This window comes from Ruditapes philippinarum, unplaced genomic scaffold, assembly GCF_026571515.1.
Source record: "Ruditapes philippinarum isolate M1 unplaced genomic scaffold, ASM2657151v2 ctg5841_1_1_1_1, whole genome shotgun sequence".
NCBI classification, from domain to species: domain Eukaryota; kingdom Metazoa; phylum Mollusca; class Bivalvia; order Venerida; family Veneridae; genus Ruditapes; species Ruditapes philippinarum.
In genome coordinates this window covers 73,367-93,550 of record NW_026857032.1, presented here as the reverse complement: position 1 = coordinate 93,550, position 20,184 = coordinate 73,367, and the positions used below count along the sequence as shown (strand labels likewise).

The following is a 20,184-nucleotide window of genomic DNA, read 5'->3' as shown; positions in this document are numbered from 1 at the left end:
TATTTATCTCGTGACCACGACTTAGCTATCTCGTGGCAACGACATAGTATCTCGTGGCCACGACTTAGCTATCTTGTGGCCACGACTTAGTAACTCGTGGCCACGACATAGTATCTCGTGGCCACGACATAGCTATCTCGTGGCCACGACTTAGTAACTCGTGGCCAAATAATTTGTATAAACAGTGATTATCATCTGATAATAAAGCACGGTCAATATACATGTATTTGATTTAAACAGAACAACGCAAATTAACGATGTCTAAATTTGTAGAATGGTCGCATTTAGCTTAAAATGTAACTTCTGCCACATATATAATTGAATGTGTGATACGTTGTTAATGAAAAAAGCATACCCAATTCGTAGACAAAGTGATTCAGATGATGATAGCACGTTCTTTTATTTAGTTGAATCTGATAAAGAAAATATTAATGGCCTTGCGATATTTCTAAGGTCAGGAAACTGGACTTATGCTATCCAAACTGAAAATTGTTAATTTTGTAGCATGTATGAATTGCGAATAAAAACTAACAGTTTATCAACGTGCTTGATAAAATGCCTAATCTCTTATGAAGTCATGTCAAATCAATTTGGCAGTTGTCAACGTAAATACAGGTCATAGATAGATAATATTTTTTTATGATTCCTTCATTTGTCAAGTGCGGCTCGTTGGTCTAGGGGTATGATTCTCGCTTTGGGTGCGAGAGGTCCCGGCTTCAAATCCCGGACGAGCCCCTCTTTTATTTTTTTATGTCAGAGGAAATATATTAGTGATTGAATATATTTCATATAGAGTGTAGTGTATCTAAGATGTCGTAAAGATGCAAATTTTATTGTAATATATATATTTTAGTGAACCAAACAAAGTTTTTTATGTATCGGTCGAATGCTTTAGAAACAATTAGTCAGGTTTGTATTACAAGGGAAATAGTTATGATTCAAGAACTTAATTTGCACGAATATAAGAGAAGAGGCATGTGTATCTCTGAAGTGATATTAGAAATAAAGCCAAACTTTTTATAGTAAGTAAGTGAGTACGTAAGTAAGTAAGTAAATATTTTATTATCGTGACATGTGCATATCTATTACAACACATATCTACAACAGAAAATTACAAAACACCCGGCCACATGGGCCTATAAGTCACCAGAAATCATATACAATGTAATAATGATAATAATCATTACCTACAAAATGAAATACTTGATTCTTTTAATGATTAAACAAGAGAATTCTAGATTTAGTAATAAAGAACTGTCAATTTATTGGATCCAAACTGAACAACGCAAATTAACGATGTCTTAATATTTTCCTTAACAAACGTAGAAAAATCGCATTTAGCTGAAAACGTAACTTCTGGCGCTCAGATAATTGAATGTGTGATACGTTGTTAATGAAAAAGCATGCCCAATTCGTAGACAAAAAGTGATTCAGATGATGAAATGCACGTTCTTTTATTTAGTTAAATCTGATTAAGAAAATATTAATGGCCTTGTAATATTTCTTAGTTCAGGAAACTGGATTTTTATGTTATCCAAATTGAATTTTTTTTAATTGTGTAGCATGTATGATTTGAGAATTAAAGCTAATGCAGTGTGTTAACGTACTTGTAAAAATGCCTCCTTGATTTGAAAAATAATAAATAAGAAAACGTAAGGACAATATCACTCGATAGGGGGAAAAAGAGTATAAATATTAGCATAATAATAATTAAATCAGTGAACATAAATATAACACATTTTAAGTTGAAACTGAAAACCTAAAAAAAGTTTATATGATACGCATCATGGAGCAGGCTGTGTATACTAAATACACATTAACACACTTACCTCTTGTGATATATATATTATAATAGAGAACATTGTCATGTCAAATGAACTTGACAGGTGTCAACGTTAACTCAGATCATAAATAGATAATATCTTATTATGATTCCTTCACTTATCAAGTGTGGCTCGTTGGTCTAGGGGTATGATTCTCGCTTTGGGTGCGAGAGGTCCCGGGTTTCAAATCCCGGACGAGCCCTGTATTTTTTATGTCAGAAGAAATTTATAAGTGATTGAATATATTAAAATAGTGTGTAGATGTCGTATAGATGCAAGCATTATTGTAATAATTTTTTTTATGAATCGTTCGGATGCTGACAGGCTTGTTTTACAAGAGAAATAGTTATGCTTCAAGAGCTTGGAGGCACGTGTATTTCTACTTATTTCTTTGATATCGAATTTACATTATTCAAACGAAACAAAGGGATGTAATTCAAAACCAAACAAATTGTTAATATGGCAAAATTATGCTTCATATACAAAAAGGATAGCGTGTCCTTTAACATATTACATATATTTCTATTTGATTCAATAGTGTTGAAAAGATTTTACATTTTCAATAATATTATGAAACTTGTATATTTGTTATTTCTTCATACTATTTAAGCTAATTAAAGACATTTCTCGATAGCTTTGCGCAGTGGCGGTACCATAGCCAATGAGGTTCATCCGAGGCGTGGTTATTGCTAGTTGAAAACTATACCCAATCAGAGCAACAGATAAGGTGCGTATTTGCATATTTACGCAATTAATTTGATAAATAATGCAATTGATATTTTAAGAATGCGTATCAAAACGCATTAAAAAAAATAAAATACGCAATTGTCTTAAAAACTTGTGCGTATTGTTATTTTCATCCAGGGATCACGCTAGACCTAAAATTTAGGGAGAAGTGACTCTCCCTCCAGTGAAAATAGGGAGAAAGTTTTTAGGGACAAGGAGAAGTGCATACGAACTGCATTTTTTTGAAGTGTTGATGTTCCATTTCATACTAAATTGATTAACATTATGTGGAGTACATAACAGTTTTATTAAGTAACTCATGACAATAAACAGCAAAATTACAAATGTGGCAGTTTTTTTTTCTCTATATCATCATTATCATAGTTTTTGTGTAGCTTGTTTTGATTTTAATGCTGCAGCCATGACATGTTGTGCTGAAATAAAAAAAAAAAATTTTAGTAAATCACTAGTAGGCCCCCAGGCTCTATACATCATGTATTTCATCATTTTCCCCAGAAATATTCATAGGGAGTGCGGAGTCAAAGTTCATATAAACTGAGTTTATGTGGATGTTTGTTTTTTTTTTTGTTTTTTTTTAAGAAAACGTAACGTGTGTAGATCTACAGTTGATATTTTTTTTTTCTTCGACAGACTTTTTCTGCATAATGCATTAGATCTATCGGTGATACTATTTGCACCGGTCTTTTCCCCATTAACCAGCAAATGACATCAGTGTTTTATAATATATGTATGTTTACTTATAAACATTCAAAAAAAGTTTCCAACTTTCCAAATTGCTGAGACAATTGTAAACATCGAAACATGTACATGTGACAAACAGTCTTTGGCGACACGCTTTTGTAGATAATGTGTGAAATAAGATCACTAAACTTACCGACTAATTAATGCAATAAGTATGCCCCCAATTTATCCTAATTGACATGAATCGCCGCTAATCTGTTTATTTGTTGTTTATTGATAATCAGTCGGCATTTGACAATACCCGAAGATGTCAACCATTCAATTCCAACACTCGCTAAATTGTCTCGCTGCGTTTCCAATTTTACCGCTTTTCTGGGCGATCCGGGCGAAATGGAGAGAGGCAAGGCGACTTTGTCGCCCAAGTCGCCTAGAAACGTGATCCCTGTCATCACCGCAAAATTAATCTGTCGTACGCTCGTAGTTTTGGACAAATTATATCGATATGCATGCTATCCAAATATTCCAGAATCAATGCCAGCTAATCAACGGTCTCCGGTTTCGACGGTCCAGTGCTCCAAGACCACAACTAAGTCATATCACATAAAGCGTGACACCGTCGTGTCTACTCAGGTCGACAGTCTTTCCAGACCAGCAGAGACTGTTGATTTTGCGGAGACCCGTCAATGAGTACAGTTCCAACCTGTATTAATAGACGCTTTGAAAGAAATATGGCGCCCGTACAAAGGGAAAATGATTTGAAACAAAAACATTCGTAAATAATCAAAAATCAGTCAGAAAACGAACTTTGTTACAAATATTATGAAATATAACATGACATTTTTATATAAGAAATAAAACAATTGTGAAAAGTTCTAGAAAAATAGTTAATCCTATTTTCTTTTTTAAAACAGTTCAAAATTTTATTGATATTGAAACATAAAATTAATATTTTCATAATTGAACACCCAATTAATCTTGAAATCATAGGGTATCGAGTTTTTGGAATACCCCAATTTTAAATGGAGCCAATACCCAATTCCTAAGGAAATGATGGAGAAATACCAATTTCACTTTTAAAGCTTATCTGTTGCTCTGCCAAATACCCCGCGCCGACGCCCTGAAAACATGGGCGGCCGAGCGCAATTTATGAACGTTCCTACGGGGACTGAAACATTATAATAATGCAAGAACATCATAATAATACAAGGAATGTTATCTGGAAGATTAATTAAAACGGTATTGATTAGTTATATGCTTTAATAAACCTATGTTTATATAGGCTAGGAATTTACTCAGGTATGTACGGTGGCCACGAGATAGCTAAGTCGTGGCCACAAGTTACTAAAGTGCCATGTGTGTGTGTTTATTTATCTCGTGGCCACGAGATACTATATCGTGGCCACGAGATACTAAGTCGTGGCCACAAGTTACTAAAGTGACATGTGTGTGTGTTTATTTATCTCGTGGCCACGAGATACTATGTCGTGGCCACGAGATACTAAGTCGTGTCCACGAGTTAGTAAGTCGTGGCCACGAGATAGCTAAGTCGTGGCCACGAGTTAGTATGTCGTGGCCACGAGTTACTTAGTCCTGGCCACGAGTAAGTAAGTCGTGACCACGAGATAGCTAAGGCGTGGCCACGAGATACTATGTCGTGGCCACGAGTTACTAAGTCGTGGCCACGAGATACTATGTCGGTGGACACGAGTTACTAAGTCGTGGGAACGAGATAGCTAAGTCGTGGCCACGAGATAATTAACCAATCAGAATACACTATAAATATTATGAATTTTTTAAACTTAACAACTTACTTTTACAGGCAACATTAATCTTTGAAAAAACTGAAGATATTCACTTTGAACTTGTCTTTAGGATCATATTAGAAAGTCACCTTTCAAGGCCCATCAGACATTAATTTTGACTCTAGCTCTTTGTTGGGGCAATTTTGTGATCGAATTGGTCAGTTTGTACGTACTACGGCCTGTCAGCCTTGTTTATACGATAACATGAGAAGGAATATGTCCTGGTTTAGTTTATTTGGAAGGGACATTGCCCATGGACAGTAGATAGCCTATAAGGTAAAATCCTTGTCTGATGAAATAATTAAGAAGGGATAAGCCATGATTTATATTACCCAGAAAGATCATTGCACCTGATCAGTAGATGACATCTAATACTTTCGAGGTCATTGGGTCAAAAATCAGGGTCACAGTGACGCTAAATGTAAAATTATTGACAAGTCAATAAGTTGTATAAATGGCACTTTTACAGGCTGGTGAAGTAGGGGTATCCTTGTTCTACAGCAAATGTCTAGTTAATTAGGGAAATTCACTTAAATGGTGTAATCTGATTGGTTATTTATCTCGTGACCACGACTTAGCTATCTCGTGGCAACGACATAGTATCTCGTGGCCACGACTTAGCTATCTTGTGGCCACGACTTAGTAACTCGTGGCCACGACATAGTATCTCGTGGCCACGACATAGCTATCTCGTGGCCACGACTTAGTAACTCGTGGCCACGACATATCTATCTCGTGGCCACGACTTAGTAACTCGTGGCCACGACTAAGTAACTCGTGGCCACGACATAGTATGTCGTGGCCACGAGCTAGCTATCTCGTGGCCACGACTTAGTAACTCGTAGCCACGACATAGTATCTCGTGGCCACGACATAGGTATCTCGTGGCCACGACTTAATACTCGTGGCCACGACTAAGTAACTCGTGGCCACGACATATTATGTCGTGGCCACGAGTTAGCTATCTCGTTGCCACGACTTAGTTACTCGTTGCCACGACATAGTATCTCGTGGCCACGAATTAGATATCTCGTGGCCACGACATAATAACTCGTGGCCTCGATTTAGTAACTCGTGGCCACGACATAATATCTCGTGGCCACAAGTTAGCTATCTCGTGGCCACGACTTAGTAACTCGTGGCCACGACATAGTATCTCGTGGCAACGACTTAGTAACTCGTGGCCACGACTTAGTAACTCGTGACCACGACATAGTTCCTCGTGGCCACGACTAAGCTATCTCGTGGCCACGAGTTAGCTATCTCGTGGCCACGACTTAGTAACTCGTGGCCACGACATAGTATATCGTGGCCACGAGATAAATAAAAACACACACATGTCACCTTTGTGCCACCGTAGGTATGCCTTAATATTACCTGGATATGTTTTGTTTTGTATTTCTGCATCACATTATTAAAGATACATTTAGCTTCCAAAAACATTTTTTAATTTATAAGTTAGAGACATTTTGCATCAATAATTCTGTCCAGGGTGATATGTGTTTTGTACTTGATTACTTATTAGAGGATTATATTTATTCTTGTTCTCTTGTTTTAGATTTCAATTGTTGATAATATAATTGTGTTCTTGGTTTTGTCTACGTTATTGAACAGACGTACTAGTATTATGTCATTCAATTTAACAAAATGGGCTTTGTGATTGTGAATTAAAACTAAAATAGTGTGTCAAAGTACTTGTGAAAATGCCTTCTTGATTTGAAAATAATAAGAAGAAAACTAGAGGACAATATAACTTGATAGGGGGAGAACTAGTATGAATTTTAGCGTAATGATAATAAATCAATGAACATAAATATAACACTTTTTTTCAGTTGAAACCGAAGACCTAAAAGAAATCTATATGATAAGCACGATAGAGCAGTTTGTGTATACTAAGGACACATAAACCTACTTATCTCTTATGATATTTATAGAACATTATCAAGTCAAATCATCTTGACAAGTGTCAATGTAAACTGAGATCATAGCAAGATAATATCTTATTATGATTCCTTCGTTTATCAAGTGCGGCCTGTTGGTCTAGGGGTATGATTCTCGCTTCGGGTGCGAGAGGTCCCGGGTTCAAATCCCGGACGAGCCCTATATTTTTATGTCAGAGGAAATATATTAGTAATTGAATATATTTCAAATATTGTGTAGATGTTGTATAGATGCAAACCTTATTGTAATGATATAAATTTATATTTTTGTGCACTAAACAAAGTTTTTTTATGAATCGTTCAGATGCTTTAGAAACAATTAGTCAGGTTTGTATTCTAAGGGAAATAGATATGTCTCAAGAGCTTAATTTGCACGAATATAAGAGAGGAGGCACGTGTATTTCTACTTTTTTCTTTGATATCTAAACATTTGCATTTTTAAAATGAAACAAAGGGATGCTATTCAAAACCAAACAAATTGTTAATATGGCAAAATTATGCTTCATATACAAAACGGATAGCGTGTCCTTTTATATATTACATATATTTCTATTTGATTCAATAATGTTTGAAAAGATTTTACATTTCAATAATATTATGAAACTTGTATATATGTTATTTCTACGTACTACTTAAGCTAATAGAAGAAAACATTCAACAGCTTTGCGCAGTGGCGGTACCATAGCCAATGAGGTTCATCCGAGGCGTGGTTATTGCTAGTTGAAAACTATACCCAATACCCCGCGCCGACGCCCTGAAACATGGGCGGCGAGCGCAATTTATGAACGTTCCTACGGGGACTGAACATTTCATTGAAACAAGGAAATTTCACAAGAAAAATCATATTGTTGAGAGGGACCTGTTTATATCAGGTATTAGTACTATGCTTTGTATAAATATTTGCTTATATGGGTTAGGAATTTACTCCGTTATGCCATAACTAATTCAATATTACTTGACTAAATATAAGTTAATTTTTTAATAAGTTAAGCAGATATATTTTGCGTCAATAATTCTTGCCAACATGATTCGCGTTTTGTATGTTAAAGGATTATATTAATTCTTCTTCTTCTCGCACCCACCCAATCGAGAATTATACCCCTAGACCAACGAGTCGTATATGTGTCATGATTTATTTATAAAAGCTGAATACCGAATAAAGGCACATTATACCTAAGAAATAAATAAATTTTTACCATCTAAAATGGGGGCAGTGATGAATGTTTTAATGTCTTAATAATATTTTCAGAGAATGATTGATGCTTGTTACTTGAAGAAAGAGACTTTGCTATTGAAACAATCTGCTTCTTACTGTTTCAACACCACGTTATCCCAAATCAGTAGATTCTCACCAAATAATAAAGTATTGTCCGATGATTGTATAGCATAGAAGCAAAATTCTACATATTCTTGTGAAGAAGATGGTGTGGTCATATGTTGATATATTTCCTATGTTCCTTAAATATAGCGCACTTTAGAAAAGGAATGTACTCGATCATCATTATGAAAGCCACAGTAACTTGACTATTTTCTATATAATTATCTATTACACAAATTTTATATCTCCAACATTTCGAGGGATTAAACCCCTCTTTTTCAAGGAGTTTCTTTTTATTTTTCAAATCACATATTTATCTTTTTACATGCCTTATCTTACACAGTGTAGCGTTGGAGATATAAAATTTGTGTAATAGATAACTATTAACTAACTGTTTCCAGTATGAATTGACTATTTTGGTTACTATGATGATATATCTCATTTGACATTACAGCATTTATGTTGTATGGCGTATATTTGCAGGGAAACAAGGGCGTTTCCTCAACGGAATCTGATAAATGGTGTTTTACCAGTTAGCTCCAGAAAATGGTTGTTTTTTGTTGTTGTTTTTTTTTTCTTCAAAAATTCTTACAACGTATACAGAAAGATTTTTTAAAAAACAACAACAACAACTATGCCATCGTCGTCTCTGGGCCATTTTCCTTGGGCTAAAAGGTTTGTTGTAAAAGAGAACCTGCTTTCTATAGCAAGGGCTAATCCGCTACAAAAAGTGTTTTATATTTATAAAAATATGAAGTATACTTATCAAAATTGATTTTAATATAATGTCTTCAACTTGAAATTGCATCTCAAAATGCTTCAATACCGATGAAAAGGAAATAATTCTATAACGCTATCTATATTTTAAACATATCAGTTTACTTTCCCTTGCTATTAAAGTTTACTTAAATACATCTTGAATTTTAAATATGAATTTCAAAACATACATAAACCACCAGTACACTTTGTGTATTATTTAGCCAAATTAGGCAAAATTACAAAATGAAATTAATAATTAACCAACCATAGTGGCATACAGCAAAGACCAAAACTGTCCAGAATTCTGTCATGGGATAACTATGCTCTTTCTGTACGATCAAATTTATTCATATTCAACTCTCAATGGATATGATAGAAAGGAGACACAAACAACCTAAGCATTCCAACCCAACCAAATGTATATACATATATCTACTATCTACACATAAAAAAGCTATTATTCCAAAAGATGCAAACCATTCTACTTTACCACCTGTACAAAGGCTAATGGGCAAAGAATAAACAGAGACCGAGCGCACATATTGTCCTACCTACAGCCTTTTTTACGGTCAATGCAGTAAATTGTCAAATACATCTAAAATATCTGAAAATTTTATAGTGCTTGATAAAGCGTTATTGTCATTTATCTACGTCAATTTGTTTATATTTGATTAAGATATATTCATTTATACATGTGCATGAACAATTTTTCTTTATCACGAATTTAATCTTTTATGATATCAGTACATAATAGAACAGAAAATGTTGTTATCATATAATATGATTTGAACATAAGAGTTAAATGCTATCACATATACATTAATATATATAACCTACATTACTTAACAACATAGCAAGAGTGAAAACAGAAAGTTCTTAACAAGTGGATGTAACCAATTGTCATATCAATTAAAATTATAGCAATTTTCATTAAAGTGACATGATGACATTATGCTCATTTTTTTTTCATTTTCAAGTTGAGCTGAATTGACTATATATTTCAAATGATCGACTGTTATATGGTGATTGAAACAATTCATATCGGAAAATGTTTTTGATAAAATATAAATCTGCCTAAAATATATAAAGAGTGTCATACTCTTTCTTTAAATTGAACGTTACTGGTACATTCCTATGGGTATTTACAGATATTGCCTTGGACCAAGTGAATTATTGTTATTCGTTTATGCAAAGTAAGTTATTAAATTGAAAGGAATTATGGCAAAATTAACATTTACCAAGATGGGCATAATGTCACTTTAACTGATAACAAGGATCTGTAAGTGAATCTAAAAGTAGCCTAAATATGTTTGATAGAAGGATATCCTTTGCCACCAGACAAATATATTGACATAAATAAAAACGGTTTATCAATACAAGCACGGTTATTAAATTTTAAACTTATTTTACCAATTTTATATTGAACAATTTGAACAATTTGTTATTGATAACACTTCATAAATTGTACATATTGTTTAACCTACATCATAATCTGTAAATGTTTTCGGTTAATTACGTTTCGGACAGTGTATATACAGTACATATTGAAAGAAGGAAGTATCCCTTTACCTGTTATTTCTATTGTTGTTAAAAGTTGGCTATGACTTACATTAAATTTGCTCATCACAATGGAAATTTTACGTGAAAATTTAATAAATGTCAACGTGTAAATATATCACAAACTTTAGCTAAGAAAACAAGAAATTGTAGAAAACATTTCATCGTCTTCATTTCGTCATGTAGCTTTTCATATTTTGCACGATCAATCTAACAATGACTGTGTCTTTAATGTGAAAGGCATTTTTAATAGTTACAATATATGTGTGTTTTTTTTAATATTAAACAACTTACAAAAGATATACGTTCCATTGTAACCAAGGATATAACATTTAATTTATCTAAAAACTGATATATTCCTTTCAAATTTCATATAATAGGATTGTACATTAAAGAACATATACATGTATTGTACTGATCACTATGTTCCGCTTTTTTACATCAGTATGAAGATTGTCAAAATTATGAACAAAGATCTGTCTCTATATTTTTATTTCATATTTTAAAAATGTCTCAATATTTTAATTTCATATTCTAAAAAATGTTTAAACATTATTACACTTTTTCAATGAAATTGCATTTCTGTTCAGTTTTCTTAAATGATGGAAAATAACTAATATTTTAATCGCTCAAATGTGTAAATTCTGGTATACGTTTATATTTAAATAACACCAATGAAATATCGTCACTACTGATGTAAGTAAAGATCGTATACAGAGCATCTATCATTTTTATGCCAAAAATAAACAACATAAAAAGTATATACTACAAAGATGTTTCACATTAATTTATATCACTGGTCTCTCCGGTGTCTGTACGTTTTAAAGATATAAATTATAGGAAAAACAAGCATAACCCAATCAACAAAGGAATAATAGCGAGTTGATGATGCTAAAAAGTAGTCAACATTTGCAAATTTATCAAAGGAATCTGTCTGCCATGCTTCGATTGTACCTGGAATTATAGATTTAAATATCTGTAAACATCATCTAGACAACATGCAATTTTATAAACCTTTAAGTCGGCTGTTTTCTGAGGTTTTCACTACTGTTCTTAAAGCTGTAACAAATTAATCGTTTTTTGCTGTATGCGCTAGAACTAGATATAAATGTCTATGTCAAGTTATTTAGACTTAATGTACAACATAATAGAACATTTCTTGATCTTATATATCTTTAAGGTCCATAACAAATTTCAAGCTGATTTGTCATTATTCTAATAATGATAGCTATTCTAATAGGTATATTTTGTTACTTAAATTTATTTTCAATAATGACTATGAAACAATGCCTTACCAAATACAGAAACAATAACTGAGCTGCAAAGAATAACAACAACACATCCTTCAAACGAGCAACACATCACTAGTGCTGTAGATAGGTCGAAAATGCCTTTCCCAATATGACAAGTAGGAAGCATTGTAGCGCTTGTCCAGTAATAGACGCCTGAATTGAAATACAATGTGATAAAGTAAACTTCTGCAATGTGTTTAAATGCATGCACATACTCGTTATAAAGATCTTACATGGCAAATACCACGACGTTGCAAGTAACCAGTTATGTAACATTAGTTCTATTAAAGGAACTCCTCTGACCTTAGTTGTTTATTTTATTGTTTTTATTTATTTTGACATGACGGTACTGGAAATATTTTTAATGTTGCATTTCATGTTAGTCTAGACCAATAAAGTGTGTGGAAAATGTCAGATCATTCGCTCACTTCGTTTTCCAGAATAATTATTCTTATTGTGAATAGAATATCCCAAATTACTCAAATCGTTGTACGAATGGCACAGAATACGATTTTCGATTTATATGTATATATCAAACTATGAATTTAACATTCCTTCTTTAAGCTTTTGTATCCCTTAAGACACTGTGAATTTACGATTTCTACTCATCCATTAAGGTTAGATTTCGAAATTTGCAAAGTATGTTGAATGTCAATAAAAGTAATTCATTTCCTTACCTAGGACAATTCTAGTTATACTGACCAGACAAAAATGTATCACCGCAACTGAAGAATAAAATAAAATAAATTAAAACAGACAACTTTTATTGTTAATTTATTTTGTTAAAATGATTTGTGTTTTAAATTGTTTTATCTTAGACATAATTCTAAGTTAATCAGTATTTATTATTGCTGTTAAACATCAGATATTAATTCACTCTATCAAATCTATCAAATACTGGGTGTAATTAGCATACTATCATTTTTGTCAATGAGCTTAAGATTTTCTTTTTAGAATAAAATTAGATTTTACCTAGAATACATATCCCGTACATCATTTGCGAGCACTCATTTCCTGTTGCAAAAAGAAACAAAACTTGTCGAGCTATATCAGTTAATTATACTGTCAGAATATTTATAATATATCTTAATGAATTAGTCTTTAACTAAATTATCATTCAATATTCTACTTTTCATATCACATATGCTTACATCTTTTAACAAACATATAAATATTTCAAATTAATAATTTGTTGTTTATTTGTGCGGTTCTGATTAGAAACGCGGTTGGACACTTAGTAACATGCTTATGAGCATATTAGGGAATCCAACAGCATGAGGAAATGAAAAAAATGCTAGTTTGGAGTGATTGAACCAGCTCATTAGCGGCAGTGATGTTAACGCAAACTACCGTCCATGCCCTCAGCAACTGCCTAAGAAAATAAAATCATTTTTATTATGAAATGGTGTTAATCAGGATTAAGAAACAAAAGCAAATGTATTCATACAGCAATGATCAAGGAACCTTCAATGTGACAATTTCGTGCCGTTGTTGCATTTATAAACAGAATGAAGTAAAATATATGAAAGGTATAACGTGGTCTTCTGTTTGCACAATGAGTTTTGTATAAGTCGTATACGTTTAAAGTTTTCATGTTGATAAATCCATATTTACTTAAGAATGAGCACATCCTGCGTTCCGGCGTATGAACAAGTATTGGAAGCACCTCGGACGGTTCTGTTTGTGGTACGGCTGGAATGACTACAACCGACGTTTCTGGTGCACAGACTGCACACGCAAATGTTTCTACATGATACTTTTGTCTACACAATGGACATCTAAAAGTGTTGTCTTGCGAACTTAAAAATGAATGGATAAGAATTATGAAACCTAGCTTTATAAGCATGAAATGTAAGAATGACATAACATTAAATTCATCCACCAATCTGAATCACGAGAAACAATGTCTTGCTTGTTAACTTAAGGTGTCTGTCACTCTATCCATGTTTTCAAGGCTAACACGAGTGGCGACCACTTTTTACTTATGACACTTATACTGATTTTCAAGAAACGGTCTTGGAAATGGGTTCAAATAAGTTTCATTTTTTTTTCAAAATCGAGGTTAAATAAAAATATTTAACTTAGTCATAGCAAATTTTATTTTATTCAGTCGATAAAATGCACGCATATAATCGTAATAATCATTTTATTGTAGTTAACTCTACACAATTAAATATTGTTGCTAAGTGGTATAACATATATAACTATTGATATATATATAACCATAAGATAACCAAGCATTATCTGTTCATGCAATCAATTAAGACTGACATCCTACCTGTCAAGAATATTCTGTAGACATGGTTTAGCACAGAAGGGATGCATACATGGCAGATGTGTTGGTTCTTTGTAAATTTCTAGGCATATTGCACATTTATCTTGGTCGTTAGTCAGTGATGATTCAAGAGTATAAATTTTAAGATCCATGTTTTTCAGTACATGTGTTCAGGAAAATACTAATCAAACACATCAAGAAGCGACTAAATGTAGCTCCTATTACAGGTCAAGATGCACAATATTTTGCATCAAATTTTAAAAAAATTCTTTGTTAATTAGAGTAATTTAGTTAAAGCACAACGTTCGTCAATTACATAATGTGTTCGTTGAAACGTTTTAGTGACAATATCAAGCTATTTATTCTCTTCTTTTTTGTTAAGGGTATTGTTTTAAACTATTTATAATATAATCAAACAATGAGAGATGATTTAGTGTCCTACACCTTCTTATGTCATAAACTCTGATAAGAAAATAATAAGTTAAACCTACATATACACAAAAATATTTTAACGCATAATCATTTAGTGTTTATTTGTAATATGAAACAATTCAAAAATGTTGTTGACTTACTAGTAATTAGAGATAAAATTTCTAGATTTACCTAATTGTTGTGAAGGTACAAATTACTGAATATTCATATTTCACATAAAAATATTTACGTTGATAAATGAATAGTTTCGGTTATAAGTGATTAAACAATTTATAAACCTGCAAAAGATATAAGGACTCTATGAAATATTGATATAATATCAACTGAATTAGATTGACTTAATTTTAGTTGCAATGTCTAAAGATGATAGGTTTACAATGAGCAAAGTTTTCCATCAAAATTTCAAATATATTTAATAATTGATAACAACAATATTTATTGTGTAATTAGATATTTGTATAGAATAATTATGTAAATTTATTGTTTAACTGTTGATGAAGTTCTTAGGCATTTTGTACGAATATCAATATATTGAATAATAATATTTTGTTCAAACTGCTATATATTTAAATATGTAATATCAGATATTTTGTCCCACACTAACATCCATATTATACATATCATGGACCTATTCATGGACCTAAAAATTATTAAAAGGCGTATTTTTGCATTGTAAAAATACAACATTTTGATATGATTTTAGAGACTTTGTTATGAGATATTTTTACATATACTGTCACAATAGTTGTTTTATCTATGTTTAACTAATTATTATCTTTTACAATACAAAACTTGAGCCTTTATACGACTTAAGTTATATGAAAATATTTTCATATCTGTTAAACAATACTTTGTGGGCAGTTTTTACAAACACTTCAAATATACCTACAGTTTAGTGTTTTGAAATGAAGCTAAAAAATATATTGTAAATTTGTGATTAAACATTCATTACGAATTATCACTTGTTTTGAAGTAATTCCTTAATTACATAAAAAAAACTTACTAGGCCATATTCATTGCCAATTTTACTTCTTGTACTGTAAGTAAACTTTCAATTTAATTAACGTCTTGTCTGACTGTCATTAAGACACATGTTATTAGATAGTGTGATAAAAGCTTCGAAAATACAGGCAAACATATCATTTGGTTGATTAAACATTCCGGTAAAATTTTGGAAAAATTTGATATTTAGAACTGTCAAGTTTCAACCGTCAGTACATACGATTTTTCTACCCTTTTCTACAGTTCCACATAAACTAATAAATGCTGATCTAATTTCCCTTATTCAAAAACCTGTTGCAAGTGAAAAAGTACATTTTACGCGAAAATCTATAATAAGAGAGATGGCTAGGGATAAGCCAACCTGATTTTATAGAGATGTGACTTACATAAATTCTTGTTTAATGGTTACATGTTCTATGACCTCCTCTAAAATAATTAAACGTAAGATTAGAAGAGGATATGATTCGACTTTTTGAAGACATACCGCATGCTTAATATTCAAACTTTTACAGCTGAACACTACACTTTCCTCTTTTGATTGCATCGGACGGACCAAGTAGAAGACTCCATAATGTCATTGTAACGCTGTTTATTTATAAAATAATGCTGCAGAAGTAAAGCTTACATATTCGGTCGGAAAGTAGCGAGCTACCTTAAAAAGAACATGTTGGATCTTAAAGTGATGTCTGGTGCACCATTAACCGGTTTCAACTCCACAGAAGTACCCATGCTGCTGACCGTTCCATTGTGGCGCCCTCTGTGTTTCTCAAAATTTTCTCAGATGTATGTATTTTTATTGCAACAAGTAATTGTGGTGACACGTTTGTGTTCCTTCTTATCTTTATCGTCTAGGTACGATCATCCTTTTTCTCATATTATTTTTTTCTTTTCAATTCGCCTTCCCTGTCCGGACAACTAGTCCCTTCCTCTACGCTTATACGTTTTTTTAACCTTTTAACTTATCGTCTTCATTAATTTCCTTGTCAGTTTCTATGATTTGCATTTTTTATATTTAATTTGTATCCCCGTCCGTGCTGTGTCCATGTACCCTGTTCTGTTTTGTGTCCTGTTGGGCTCCTAGCCGACGGTCCAGTGTTACTGGGTTGTGCTGGGGGTGCGTTCATTTCATGTCTCCTTTCCTTATTGATCTTGTTTTTTCTTATTATATTTCCTATATAAAATAAGCATATGAATTTTTATCATTTCAATAAATGAACTTTTTTATTATGCGGATCTTTCTCAATTCATCCCGCATGCAAATAAGGAGACAAAATATCGTCTGCTTTGAATGTAAGTTATAGGGATAAAATGATATTATGTCATTAGAAATAAATGTAAGAAAGATAAGTACAAAATAAGCCCAACAAAGCTATTTATGCTTCAAGCGTTCCTGTATAGATGCAAATAGGATAGACTAATAGGCTACATTTATCTCAAAATCCCTGATTTAGTTGACAAATCACAATTGACCAATTATGGTCTCAATTTTAGATAGTGTTCTTATAAGAAGTATGTGAGAATAATAAATTCCAATCTTTGTCACAGTTGCAGAATTTCAAGTACGCGCCATCTTCTTTATTGTCCATTTAGAGAGAAATCTGTAATGATTCCCAAATTATGCTATTATTGTGTTTCTGACGTAACCATGTCTGGGAGGTTTCAAATTATCTTTGCTATTGAACATACAATGTATAATTATTTATAAATAGACCATAACTATTTCACGCATAAATAATGTGTAATTACAATTGTCTCAAGCCTTGAACGCTCTAATTGTGAATGTAATACAACAAATATAAAGAAATTTAATACATTGACAAAATACAGACTCCTCTTTTTACTTATTTGTATGCACTTTTAAACAATGCTCCTTGTTGCTCATGACTAGTTTAGTAGCAATACCATCTGCGTTAATGGCTCACACAAGATTGCAATTTGTGATGTAAAACAGACAGATTTCATAACTTCCCGATGGAAAACAGTTAAACATTTTTAAACAGATTTTTTTATACAGAAGTGTCATGTGTATGATTTAAATGAGTCTTATTGTACTTCTGTTATTGTGAATTACTAGTTCTGTAATTTAAATAAACAATAATATGCACGCTTGAGAATAAGTATTTTATTTATAAGGCAGATATAACTTTATGAAACAAGTACTTAGATGATTTCTATGTGTCAAAAACACATTTGCTATTTCAGTTAGACTTTGTCATTTATGATTGATGATGACTATATTTAATATAAAATTATGTCCTTGGTAAAAGTGCAAACCTTTTTTTTCTTTTAGTACCAAATCCAGGCTAAAATGACTATTAAAAGATCAACTTGGTTGATAGAACTATTTTCTACGTTATTTTTTGGCTGTACTTTATTCGTATCATCGTAATAATGGTAACAGCAATTGGCCATTTGGAAATTAATAATATGGTTTATTTGTTAATATGTTTAGATAACGATCCAGTTTAAATTGTTTAAAACATGTCGTTTTGATATTGTTTGATTCATTATAATTCTAAAAATAGAAAAGAAGAAATGATATGAATGAATATAATTATGTTTTACAGTAGTTTCTGTTTTATAATAATGATATATCTATTTGTAGTTTGTTAGACGATATAAATTGCATACCTTAAGGAGAAGATTATTACAACTAATGTATTATATTAAGGCATTTGATGGCTTAAGTTGTTGAATGTTGAATTCTGCTTAAGCCGGTGCTAGGGGGCGTGGACGGTAGTTTGCACTTGACAGTACTGTCCATGAACAGGCTCAATCAAACCGAGCCTGCAACATTTTCAATTTTGTCGTGTTGGGCTTTCTTTAGGGATTCTTATTTCTCTCTATTTTATCGCCACATCAGCGTTGTTTGTGCCGTGTGGAGGCCGTAAAAAGTCGCCCCGTACATTCAATCAGGGATGTTATATTTCCGATCCTTAAAGATCGTTCAGCGCGACATAATTGTTGTGCTTGTGGTATTTATGTTCTTTCTATTCGGCATCTTTCTTGTTAGGGGTTCAAGTATTCCTAACTTGAATACTGTTGAATCACCCTTAGGATATGTGGCCTGCTTTTTAAATTTGTCTTTTGGCTTCATATTCTCAGATCTCCTTTCAAATTTCCATTTTATTTAATTCCGCCCATTGTTTTCTCGTTTAGGGCACTAGCATTTTTTTTACTTGGGGACCATATGCCGCTTTTCATGGAATGGCACTAACGTGTCACATGGAAGGTTCCATGATAACCGCCATATGAACACATCTGCGGATGTTGCAAAATTCTAAATTTTATTAGTTCATGTTAAATTTTGAATTCTGCTTAAGCCGGTGCTAGGGGCGTAGACGGTAGTTTGCACTTGACAGTACTGTCCATGAACAGGCTCAATCAAACCGAGCCTGCAACATTTTCAATTTTGTCGTGTTGGGCTTTCTTTAGGGATTCTTATTTCTCTCTATTTTTACACCTTTTGACTTCTAAGTTGAAAGTTTTCTTATATGGCACAGTCAATTTGTGGATTGCTGAGATTCTTTAAAGACTTGAAAAGGTAAAAACATATGGACGTAACATACAATGTATTTATTTGTTTTCTAATTAACCTTTTTCGTTTTTTCTTGGAAATGCATTTTTCTTTAATTTTATTACATACTGTGTTTTCTATTTTGATAATGCGTAAAATGTAAGTGGTTAAGTAATGTGATGATATCTTTCCTTAAAAAGATTCGGTAATCATTGTCTTCTACATAGACAAAAATAATGTAAAAATATATTTACATAACACGTTTTATCAATTTTAACAAAAATAAATGACATCCATTAAGTCACTTTTCAAGTATTCCCACTAAGTAAAAGAATCACTTAAAATGAGGACGCCATTTTTCAAATAAGAAGAAGATGTCCGGAAAAAGAGGATACAAATAAACAAGTAAGTAAAGGAATCCAGAAAAGTGACGAAACAAAAAATCTTAAAGTAAAAGGATATAATTGGTAACCACATTAAAATGTATAGACGTGCCTCGAAATACAAAGAAAAAAACGTAATATAAAGGTATGTACAGCTACGATTTTTAGTGCACATATACTGAAACAGCGCTGATCAGACATGATTCAATATACTATACAAAGAACCCCGGGTTCTATGATTTCACGGTACTTAACGTTTATTAGAAAATATTTAAATGTTAAAACCATGTGTGAATGAGATTTTTCTTCTATTTAATATGTGATCCTTTTCCAAACTGTCTGTCAAAGAATTATTTCTAATGATCCAATTTAAATGTCATCTATTTCAATTGTCTGCTAATTTGTGTAATTACAGAGGCGAATACTACGGTATCACGGTAATTCCCAAAAATGCAAGTATTGAAGGATAGACGTGTCATAATATTCAAATTAAGTTGTGGAAAACTTCCAACAGCTAACTTGCTATAGAATTCAAGCTATATGAACAGTTCATGTACCAGAATATTGGATTATAACATATTTCAATTGACTTTGTAAAAAACGATTTAGGAAAATAGTAGTCAAATATAAAGATTTTATGGAATGTTTTCTTACAA

General features: G+C 32.3%; 1 long non-coding RNA gene, 4 other non-coding genes and 1 pseudogene across 5 annotated transcripts; 5 read left to right on the top strand and 1 right to left on the bottom strand.

Moving 5' to 3' along the window:
• The first annotated feature begins 663 nt into the window (after positions 1–663).
• Positions 664–735, top strand: Trnap-ugg (transfer RNA proline (anticodon UGG)). Its single transcript has one exon. It is a non-coding gene; the product is annotated as a tRNA-Pro (tRNA).
• Positions 736–1,952: 1,217 nt separating this feature from the next.
• On the top strand, positions 1,953–2,025 carry Trnap-ugg (transfer RNA proline (anticodon UGG)). The gene has a single exon. It is a non-coding gene; the product is annotated as a tRNA-Pro (tRNA).
• A 430-nt stretch (positions 2,026–2,455) lies between these two features.
• LOC132748530 (U4 spliceosomal RNA) lies at positions 2,456–2,619 on the top strand (annotated as a pseudogene).
• A 4,463-nt stretch (positions 2,620–7,082) lies between these two features.
• Trnap-cgg (transfer RNA proline (anticodon CGG)) lies at positions 7,083–7,154 on the top strand. Its single transcript has one exon. It is a non-coding gene; the product is annotated as a tRNA-Pro (tRNA).
• A 498-nt stretch (positions 7,155–7,652) lies between these two features.
• Positions 7,653–7,793, top strand: LOC132748522 (U4 spliceosomal RNA). Its single transcript, XR_009628271.1, has one exon. It is a non-coding gene; the product is annotated as a U4 spliceosomal RNA (small nuclear RNA).
• A 4,164-nt stretch (positions 7,794–11,957) lies between these two features.
• Positions 11,958–13,648, bottom strand: LOC132748519 (uncharacterized). The gene is made up of 4 exons (XR_009628270.1): positions 13,534–13,648; positions 12,892–12,933; positions 12,597–12,644; positions 11,958–12,072 (listed from the first exon to the last, which is right to left on the bottom strand). It is a non-coding gene; the product is annotated as an uncharacterized LOC132748519 (long non-coding RNA).
• Positions 13,649–20,184: the final 6,536 nt, after the last annotated feature.